General features: G+C 47.7%; 1 long non-coding RNA gene across 1 annotated transcript in view; it reads right to left on the bottom strand.

The window, feature by feature from the left end:
• The window catches only part of LOC308191882, a 197,952-nt gene extending 195,342 nt beyond the window's left edge, over positions 1 to 2,610 (bottom strand). Inside the window, exon 1 of the long non-coding RNA XR_013948334.1 lies at positions 583 to 2,610. This is a non-coding gene — a long non-coding RNA (uncharacterized lncRNA). The remainder of the gene's footprint in view (positions 1 to 582) is intronic.
• Between the last annotated feature and the right edge of the window lie 8,978 nt (positions 2,611 to 11,588).

The following is an 11,588-nucleotide window of genomic DNA, read 5'->3' on the forward strand; positions in this document are numbered from 1 at the left end:
CATCAGCACAGGCAAGGATGTCCTGCTCAGGCAGACCTGCTGGGCTGCCCTCCTCCCATGCCATCCCCCAAATCAGCCAGCCAGGAGGCACAGATGGGGCTTCACATGCCAGAAGAGAGGCGCAGAGCCCAGCACCTCGCCAGTGCAGCCACATATTCCACCCTGCTGCAGCTGCTCCAAGGAACTTGGATGCAAGCCAGGCACACAGAGGCGCCATCTCATCTGCACAGGTGGATGTCCCCAGGTCCTCGCCTCCCTGGGCTGCGAGGGGCTAGATCCACAGCAGCTCTGAGTGCCAGACAGGGCCCTGCAGACCCTGAAGGCATCCAAAGCAGGGCTGGCGGGCAGCACTGCTCTCCTTCTTCGCCACTGCAGACCACGAGTCAGGTCTGGTCCAGGACACAGCACCTCGCTCCCTTCCTCTCACCACCCACCACCAAACCACCCTTAGCTGTATCGAACAACCCTGCACAGAACCGCAGCCCACAGCCTGCTCATCTTCATTTTGGATATTTTGTCAATAGGAGCTCAGAAATGAACCATATGAAGCAGAAACACCCCAGCACTGCAGAAGCCACTTACATTTTGGAAGAGCTTCCATCCCACAAGAGCTGGTCTCCACACGTGGGTGGTACCTCAGAAATGGGCTTGCTTCTTGAGTATGGGAGGTGGACCTGCTCCAGCAGCTGGTTTCTGGCAGCCAGACTTCCCACCCTTTTCTCTGTCCCTACATGACTACCTGGCTCAGCAGTGGGAATGCAGCATCCCCAGCAATTCAGTATGGGGCCAAAGAAAATCCACTTCTCTTTGCCAACAGGAGATTTCTTCTGGAAGATGACACTGATCCCATAGCTTCATGGTGATCACACACAGGTGTGAGAGGAAGAGAATACATTTCCTTTGAACTGCAGCCCTTTCAAGGTTTGTCTTTCTCCACAGTCGGGGAGAGACAAGAAGTGCAGCCTTTGTGTGTGGCCTGAGCCTGCTCAGCATCTCCCACTCCTCATCGCTCAGCTGTGCCTCAAGTCTGCAATGCCTCTAGCCATAGCTCTTTCTTTCTCCTCTTCCCCCACCCCGTTCCTCTTTGCATAGGCCAACTTTGTGATGCCTCCAAAGGAAAAGAGTAATTAATACATTAATATTAATTCCTGCCTGGACAATAAAAAATGCTCCCAGTGTGCTCCACCCAAAGGGCTAAGTAAATCAACTTACTTTCTCCTACACCCAGCATCCTAATGCCGAACACCTCTCTGCTGTCTTGAGCTGGGAGACACATCATTGAGATGCAGCCATGCCGAGTACCTGATAACGAATGCATTAAAGGAAGCTTATTCGTAATCTTTCACTTAGTGGTCACAAGGCCTCTGAAGACAGATGAGGATTTTGCTTTCATTTATCTTATTCTTCTCTTCCACACAGCTTCCTCTTCTCTTGCCTGCCCATGCCCACTCTTAGTTTTAGCCGTGGCCTGGTGGATTGGGCTCTGGGCTGATGGGCAGCTGTTACAAGTGAGGAGCCAATTCACGCTCCTGCATTGGGCCTGCTGGGAGGCTCAGCCTAGTCCAATGAAGCACTCAGCAGCTCGTTTTGCCCACCAGCAACATGGAGAGCAGATATGCTTATGTACTTTGGGAAAGACATTATTTTCACTTAATATACCTAAGAATTGCATGAGTATCATTAAACTGGAAATATAAAGTGAGACAGTATGCCCATGGAGTGCTTTGCACAACCACCCACAGCTCCAGGAGAGCCATCTAAGATCTGCATCTTCCGGGGCTGAACTAAAAAAAGCAGCATCAAGATGGCATCTGGAGGAGCCCATTCATCTCCTTCCCAGCGGGGCGTTAAGCAGATAGACTAACAGCACTTGACAGTGGGAGAGTTAACGGGTGCATGCATTAACCTACATATGCATGTTTAAGGCAGGAGAGTTATGCAGAGATCAAATGGGTTAAATTTCCAGTCCTTCTGTTCCGGAGATCATAAAACCACCTCTAAGAGCTCCAGTTGTGTCTTGAGATGGCAATAAAGAAACTTCTTGATCACTTCTTTTTACTTCAGACCCACGAGTGCAAACCTGCACATGTGTCTGCACAGGCATGTGTCCGTGTATGCCACTTGAATCCCTTTTTTTTTTTTAATTTCTCCCTACTACCTACATAGACATAAATCTATTAAACACATGATAATAGAGGTGTTTTGTTTTGTTTTATTTTTACTTGAAAATTTTAAAATCTACAAGTACCCCTACTGTGTTCACTGGCCCAGGCAAGAGTCAGCAGGCTGGTCACCGTGGCTTGGCATGAGCCCAGCAACAGCCACCTAATAGATTTGTGCTGTAGCACCAAAGGGTTACGGTGGAATTTTATCTCCTCAGCACAAGCAATAGACACTCACGTTGGGCTTAGCAGCAGATGCAGAGCCTCAAAGTAAATATTTCATGCTAAACAAGAAAGCTGTGTAAACACTGAGTACAGATATATAATTGATGATGGATGCACTTGGGACTGGATCAAGATCTCGAGCACTTGGCTTTAGACACGGCAACCAAAGGAGCTACTTCTTCCTCCAGGTCTGACCTCCGACACATCCTCTAGGGCCTCCTTGTTCAGTTCAGGTGTACCTAGGAGCACGAGCTGCCCTAGAAAGCTTGAGCCACGCAGGCTGGGAAGAGGGAGAGAAAATGGGAACAAAGCCAGGCTTGGTGAGTGGAAAATCTCTCCCATAAAAGCTTGCTGGACCTATAAGGATCATTGTAATGGCTTTTTGTTGTTGCAGTCACAGGGATCATTTTTTAAAACAAAGAGATAACATTGGTTCATTTCTTTCATTTTGGAAAAGGGCAGTTCCTAAGCCCTTATCGTTAAGAAGTAAGAACAGTGTTACATGTTCAAACAATTTATGTCAGGATCCTGCCGTTTGTTATGGGAACAGCAAGTACAACAGCAAGTCCATTATCATCCCTCCCTGCCTCTGCATGCACAGTGCAAGCAAGTGAGGAAGATTAGGGGTAAGAGCAATGGAGCCTGCAAAGTCAGTGACAAATATTCAGTACTTAGAACCCACTCTGAAGCTTCCCACACTGAAGTGAGACTTTGATTTGGTCAGTGGCCAGGCAAGGACCCACTGATCCTTCTCCAGTTTACTCCAAGTCCCAACAAACAGCAGCCTCTGCTCATGCCCTGGCAGCTGAGGAGCGAGTGACCCAAGGCCGCCGCAGCGCTCTCCGGGTGCCCCAGTGAGCGATGGTGGCGGGGAGTGGGTGGCAGAACGGACACGGATAAGTTACCCGCGTTGGAGGGAGTTTCTGGACACTTGCCCACGTTAGAACCTGCCAGCTTTATCTGCCTTTATACTTAAGAAATAAAATAAAATGAAATCGCAGAGCAGCAGCATTACATTCTGATCCTGCTTCCAAGCCCACGCTTCCTCCGACCTCCACTCCCCCTGTCCTCACCTCCCGCCGGCGGCTCCTCTCTCCCCGCCTCCCCTCGCTCCTCTCCTCTTTCTGCAGACAACACGTCCGTGCTGCCGCGAGCCCGCTGCCGCCGACAGACCATTTCTCATCATCAAGCCCTCCTGGCTGCGCAGCCAGCCAGGCCCACCACGTGAGCAGCTGCGAGCTGAAGGGGTTTGAAGAGAAGGCACTTGGCACCAACGCTACGCCGCGGCGCGTGCTTGTGACCTTGCCACCTCAGTGACCTGTCAGGGACATGTCCGGCAGGGCCTAGTTTTGGGGCGATTTCCAAGGGAAAGCACCCATAAGTGGGTTACCGTAGCTGTTTGGCCTAATTGTGACTGTGCTCTCCTCAGCAGCCCCAGCACCTACGGAGCCTTCCCCCGACTTTGAATGGGAAACAGATTCATGGCCTCTGCCGACATGATTCATTCTGCCGGAAATTTGAGAGCGAGCTGCTTGTAAAAGTCCGTGTAAAACAACAAAAGAAAAATGGCAGAGGGATAGGGCCGCTAGATATTGACAGTTACAGATGTCTTTATCTGCCTAAAACAGAAGAGCTGCATGAGATACTCAAGCCACCTGCAGCAGCAACAGGGAAAGAAAAAAAAAATTAAAAGAGGCAGAGCTGAAGGATGAATGGACCCCTAGGCTTGGAGAAACCTGTCTGTGCCTACACCTGAGCTGAACCAAGGCCTGCAAGTTCGTGCAGCCACCCCTAGGCTGAGCAGGCCTCTGGTGAGGGGCCAACGAGGACACAGCTCCAAGCCTGCAGTGCAGTGTGGACACCTTTGAAGAAATTAAGATGTGATAGAAAGTACCAAAGCTGTGGGAATGGCAACTTTGCTCCCTTCTGGCTCGTCTGTTGGAGCCTCAGATGTTTTGGACAGTGATCAATGGGGGGAAAAAACCAGCATTTTCCATCTGTATGTTCTGAACTGACACACTGGTATGAGCAGCTGTTTCAGCCAGGGCATCCCACTGGCATTTTCTGCCCATGAATCCATGGCTGGAGCACGATGACTCCTGCTACAGAGGCTTGGAAAATGCACCACTTTACGGAATAAAAGGTTTTGTATCAGTGAGAGAAGAATCTAAGCAATGTTCCCAGGAAACAGCGCGATTAGTATCAAAACTCTGGTGTCAGAGCACCAAGTGAAGGCTGCCAAAGAGCACAGCCAAATGCACTGAAGCAGTGAGACACCGAGGAGTTGGTGGCTGCACCTCCAGAACATTTCTGGCACCCTGACATGTAGCAGGATTCAAGGCCAGACTCCTGGAGGGTCCAAAAGCCCTAGCTCTTGGGGCTGAAAGGTACAAATCTCAAACTGAAGCTACCAAAGCTTTCTGTAACAAAAGAGACAATGCAGAAGAGAACAATAATCCCCTTATGGGAGCAAGAAGCAAATGAAGACTTTGAACCAGAGATAAAAATGTAGACATAAGGACCTTGGGAATGGAGGTACTGTGAGATATGAGAACTCAGAAGAAGACACATGGTTGAACCGCCTTTCCCAGATGGGTCCTGCAGAGCCACAACCCAGCAGCATGGACAGTACTAGCAACCCTGCAGATAAAGAAGAGCCTAACTTTAGCAGTGCTGAGCTCCTAGCAGGTTCCCACTGAAAATTCAGTCTGTATTTCAGTCCTCAATAAGTGCCTAAAATACTCATCTTAAGCAGATACTCATCTTAAGCAGCTCTTCCAAGCACAGTGGGCCCAGATAACTCCTTCTGAAGGAGGCCTTTATATTGGAGGCTGTGGCTTTAATTGCATGGCACAGCTTAGGAAGGGCCCTTGCTCTACCAGACAGCATGCCCCACTGCCCCCACACAGCCCTCTCAGTCACCATCCAAGGCCCATGTATTTCTACAGGTCCAAAGCATACAAAAGTGGAGCAGAAGAGAAAAACAGCAATGCTTTTTTTCTGCAGACCCAGAAAATTGTGGAGGGCTGGGGGTGGGAGGAGGGATTCACTGGTTCTGTGCTGTTAAAACACTTGCAGGCCTTTTGCTTTGCTCTCGTAATGTAAATCTATCTGTAAGGAACATGTTCATGAGAGGTCACACATTGCTGTCAGGAGCCATGTTAGCTCACCCCGACTATAAGCCAGGGCAGAGAGCACTCCTGCCCCAACAGGTATGAGAAGATGGCACCAGCCTGTCGTCACCTCAAGTGCTCACAGCTGATAGTCTCTGAACTGCCCCCTCAGGAGCTGCATCTCCAAGTCCATGTGCGGACACGTGCCCAGAGCCCATCCTCACGCTCAGCCTCTCCTAAGCCTGTAAGCACGGTCCCTGCACACAGCAGCCTCTCCTGTCACGTCTTTACTCCCCTTTACACTCTTTACTGCCCTGACACCGCAGGAATCACTCGGACACCGCTGAGGGCAGTGGGTGGCTGTGCCCTTTTTTCTCCCAGGTGCTACTCACACCAAAGATGGGGAATCCCTCCATGGCTCACTGTTCTGGCTCTCAACCCAGACCTCCTCTCCCTTTCTAGTTCACAGTCCCCATGGATGGCAGATCTCTGACCACAGGGACACAAACATATCAGCTAGTTCAGTGCCCTGACAGCACTGAGCAGCAAACACAGAAACTTTGGCACTGTTCCTGTGGACGAGAATGCAGTTCTCCTATATCTCTTAGCACCTTCTGACCCCAAATCCCTCATGCAGAACTTAATGTACATAATTCTAAATTCTGGAAAGGCAGATCAGCATACTTTAGCAGAAAGGTGTCAGAAGCATCATGAAGGTGCCTGTCTTACAATTCCCTGTAATTCCCCACTTTCTGTAACTGACTCCTGTAACTGAATGGATGGGAACATCGGCAGAATTTTCTATTGCTTGTGGCTATAGAAAACAAAATACTTAAAATTTAACCCGAGTGACTTCAGAGGATTCAAAAGCGTAGAACCAATAAAATGCATGGCAGAGAACACATTTGTTTGGCATTTTCATGAACATTATTTCAGCTAGTCTTCCAGTGTAAGGGATGGTGAGATCTGACTCATGATTTTGAAACATTTGGGAATGGCAGCAAAAGATATCCCATGTGTGTTTGTACCTTGCTGCCTCTTTAATAACGCTCATCAAGAGGTGTGTCAGTGCTCTTGTGGATAAAGCACCTGGACAAGAGATGTACAATGGAGTTGTGGTGTGTACTATGTTTTGTAGAGTAGGATGCTGCTTCTCTGACGGGCAGACCTGAACAGGCAGGTTTGTCTCCTTTTGTCCTTGTAATTTCCTGAGATTCTGTGATGTCAGATGAAGTTTATGGATAAACACAAAGAAAATGATACAATATCCAGCATATTCTTGCATCCACCACACAGCAGAGCTGTAAATATGTGGGATTTATTTCTGCAAGGTTCACCTTCACCTCTCTGTTCTAGTCAGCAGCATCCTTTTGCACAGCTCGGGTCATTTTCCATACTGAGTGAGTGAGTTCACGAAATGAACAGATTATGATACAAGTTATTCTTTCAGTCACTAAAATCCCTACTTACTGTTCCTCTGTTTCCAAACAGTCATGGGACATGTAGATGGGCAAACCTACAACAGAAAAACAAGAAAAAACTCATGCACATGTATTATAACAGCAAGACTGTCTATAAAATGAAAGCTCCCTCCTTGCTTTTCCTAAAACAAAGCAACAAACATGTATTTGAAATCACGAGCACATAAAAAAGGGTTTGTATCTATTATCATAGCAAGCAGGATGCAGCACATACTACTGAAAGGTTCACAACTACTCAGCTCTACAGGGGTTTCTGTCAGAAACACTGCAAAAACAAACAGGGAGCTCTACAAATCCGGGGTGGTTTGCTGTGTCTCAGTCTTATTATCCAAGTTAATGATCCTGCCGTGTGACAGCTGCACCCCCATGCCAGCCGGCTCTCCAGCAGTGCTGCTGAGCACCCGTGGAGCTGAGTCAGGCTCCATGGGGCTGCGGCAGGCAGCGGGGCAGGTGCCCTTGCTTGCTTGGGGAGCTCTGGCTAGGGCAGAGAAGGTTTGTGAAGAAGGTTAGGTGTGAGGAGCACTGGGAAGGGCAGATCTTCCCTTTCGGCCCTTCCTGGCAGGAGCATCCCACCCTGTGTCTCCCCTACATCCCTTGACAGCTCTACCTGGCTTGGCTTTTCAGGGCTGTAGGATGGGCAAAGCAAATGATGAGGGCATCACCCATTTTCCCATCTCCTTCCTGGCTCCTGTGCCTGACAGCTGAGCGGGAGAGTCAAGACGAGCTCACAGCCAGAGCACAGGACCTGGGTGCAGCAGACGAGCTCAGGACAAGACGTGGCTTGCCACTGCTTTCAGTGTGTGCCCATGTTGCACAGGTTCAACAAAATCACAGCAGCATAAGGCTAGTGTCGTGCTGCAATGAATCAGACCACTGATACCCATGTGAAAGTTTCAGAGCATCTTGTACACATTTCTTCTCTGTAAGGGCTGCAGCTAAGAAAGGCTGTTCTGCATGAGATTCGGAGAGGCTCAGTCCTCTGATTCTCTAAAGAATACCCAAAAGCAGAAAGCGACACCAGGATTGCAATGGTATACTGGCTGATGGGTACAAAATCTTCTGACAAGTCGTTTGCTAGGCCCTGATTGGAAAATATCTTTAATTAAAACACCACATCAGAATCCTGAACCAATTTCATCCCAGCTCCGCTAAGTGCTTTGTACAAAACATTAACTCTAAAATCTCATTACACATTAGCAATCCCTGTGACAAACATAAATGATAATTTAGCTCTAATGCATTCTGGAGCAAGCCATTTTTAAGAGGCGCATGATATCAGCTTGCTAGGAGAAGAGCTGAATTTATCTGTCTCTTTATTTTTTAAACAAATGGCCGTAGCTGGTTCAGCAATGGGCTATACAAATCATTGCAGTGCGCAGCTTTGACAGTGCACAGCAGCTGTTTAGCCAGAACCTGACACTCCTGCCTGGGCTGGGTTTTGAAATCCCACCAGCAGCGCCGAGTTCCCAGGTCTTTAAGCAGTCAGGGAAGGGAAAAGGCGATAGGGAAGGTGGGGATGTTTGTTGATTTTACAGGACAGCGGGGAGGGAGAATTATCTGGAGGTCCCTGGTAATCTGAGCTTGCTGGAAACCACAGGCAGAGTCAGGGAGGGGGGGCCAGGCAGGGGGCTGACTGCCTACAGTCATTTCAGCTGGTTTCACAGGCAGAGAGAGCAGAAAAAAGGCAAGGTGTACAGCAGCGTGGGGATCCCTAACACTGGTGGAAATTCTGCCCTGCTCACCGCCGCAAAACCCAGCCAAGACATCAGAGGACACTGCAGAGGATAATATTTATGTTAAGCACAAGAAATGTCTTAACAGCACTTCTAGGCTGGCAGAACTAATATCATTTGCATTGTTTATTGTCAGAAAGATGTTGGATATCCCTTCTTCGATTAACAGCAACACCCTCAATCTCTCCCCACTCTTGAAGTGACCTTTCTAAACTCCACAGGCTTTCTGAATCCCAGCTGCACCTGGATCAATTTTTCTGTGCGTGCAAGAGGGCATACGGACATTTAACTTTGTGAAATGAGAAAATTATGGCTATTTAATATGGGATTAGGAAGTACATATATGAAAAATATCACACATGGATTTTAAGCCAGGCAAAACCCAACCAGCCAACCTTCCCACACATTTCCTCCAGTATCACCTGCTAGATTTGACCTTTGTCCTGAAATCTAGGGCTGGAACCAGGCTTTGTGCTGGCTAATGTGAAGTCACTGAAGTTTTCAGTGAAGGGGGGGGGTTTCCCTCCTCTGCTGTTTTCTGGCTGCACACGATATCAGCCAGAATATTTGTGGTCAAATTTTGTTTGGCGGAGGTGGGAGGAGAGACATTGCTTGCATTCATTTGACCTGAACGCTGAAGCAGAAACATAGCCCTGTGGCTTTATGCACGTGGCAGCATTTCCAGGGGAGAGAGGGCCAAGACAGAGCCTTGCATCTGGACAGAATAAGGAAAAAAAAAAAAAAAAAAGAGAGAAAAAAAAAAAAACTTGACTATGCCAATACCCTTCTCTTTCCCATAGAAAAGCTTGAACATATGTATGTTTGTTCCAGGAAGGAACAAGACCCCTTAAACTCAGCAGAACATGGGTGCAATCTTCACCAGCTCTCCTTTCAGCAGCCACGGTGCTTTAACTCTGCCGCACAGAACTCACGAGGTATTTACCACCGGCTTCAGTGGGGATCAAGGTAGGTTAGTTCCAACCGCTTTGAAACTCCTTTCTTTGTACTCCTTTCTTTGTATGTCACAAGAAGCAAAATTACTACATTAGACTAAAAGAACGGCTTCATTTTTCCTTCCAGATGAAGTGCCCCAGAGCTCCGCAGCAGGTGGGAAGCCTGGAAGTCTCCATGTAGCGATCCACTAAGTACACATAGCTTTACTGACATCTCCGTTCCAAAACATCTAAAAACTATCACACAGACCAGATAATAAATCTCTTCTTGCGATTCAGGAAATAATGAGAAACCCCATGAGAGACTTTTGTGAAAAGGCAATGAACCTTTCTGTAGGGAGGCCAACTGCATTCACATGGCGGGGGGGATCTGGTTACCTCAAGCATAACAGTTCCTCAATTTTAACTGCTTGAGGGTGGCAGCTTGGGATGGCAACTCTCTCTCTCTCTTAGTCTGCAGTGAAGACCAATGTCCCCAAATCATTCAGCTTCATTCATCATTCTTCGGGGAGACTTTTCCTTCCAGGATTCTGCTTTTCTGCCCTGGCCACTCAATGGACCCATCAGTTCTCTCAAAAGCTTCTTTGACTCATATATTCTGGTTATCTACTCTTACCTCTTCAACTGTTAGGTCTTGCAACATTCAAAGAGGGGAGGTGACTGACATTTTACTGCTGTAGTTAATTTTCCTTTCTCTTAGCTTTGCTCAGCTTGTATTCCTCTTTTCTGAAATAGATAGAAGATGGGCTTAAACAGGGTGTTGAACTTTGCCACTTTTATTATGTTGTGGTTTTTTTTTTCTCCTCGCCTTGCTGCTTAGTGCTGCAAATGCATCCTCTGCTTTACATTCAGACCAGACCACTTGGAGCCTTTCTGGTGAACGCACAGATCTTCATTTCTTCACTTACAATAAAGCTTTTCTGAATTACTTGCTTTCTTCTGGAGGATTTGTCTTCCAAGCCACCCTGTCACGCTTCTGGATCTCAGCATAATTTCCCTTCCTCTCCCCTCACCACGCTTGCCTCAGATACTGAATACTTATATTGCATTCTTTAAAAAAAACTTATTTAGTACAATTTTCAGTAAGAAGCAGTATGACATGAAGGTAACTCTGCTGCCGTCCCTGCACCAATATTAGGCAGCTGCACTGTTTCTATCTTCTGAGTTGAGACCAGTGCATCACGTTTCAAACTCCGTTAAGGCAAAAACCACTACACGTTGCCCGTGCAAGGGGTGGGAGTAATTTGGGCTAATACTGTGCGTTCCTCCTCTGCAAATGGAGCTGTGCTTACATTCGTGTTTGGCAGTGAAGATCAGCATTATAGAGTTGTGTCTCATTAGCAGGGTGAAGAACTGGACAATGCTGTTTTGTAATTTTACATCCTTCTGCCTCACTGCTGCTAATTTGTACCCTGACCTGGGTCCATGTAACTCCACTCATAACGTGATCCTTCTGTGGTATATCCGACAAAGAGTCACGAAGGCCTTTGAGCACACTTGACCTGCTTCACATCTCTGCCCACATCACCACACCTGCCCGGCCCTAACCACCCTTGTGCAAAGGTTGCAACTCAGCCAAGTTAGCTTAACAAAAAATGGGGTTCAACTTGCACTGCTGCATAGTTCAGCTCGTCCCTGCAGAAAGTCAGTCGGTATACTTCATGCCAATTACATGTTCAAAAACTACTCTCTATGCACATCAAGAGGAATTCCCTTCTCAACACCACTCCATCAGAAAAAATGAGCTTTGCTTTCCATGGAATACGCTGCATCGCTCCAAACATAGTCTGATACTTCTTCAGCTTGTTTAAGGAATATACAGCTACCTGCCGGAGAGAAACACTATATATACAGGTAGTAAGCATGCCAGAGCAAGGCAGGAGGCACACCAGTTCATAAAAGGCAACAGGGTGCAAAGCAG

Source organism: Anser brachyrhynchus (assembly GCF_964034855.1).
Source record: "Anser brachyrhynchus genome assembly, chromosome: 3".
NCBI lineage: Eukaryota > Metazoa > Chordata > Aves > Anseriformes > Anatidae > Anser > Anser brachyrhynchus.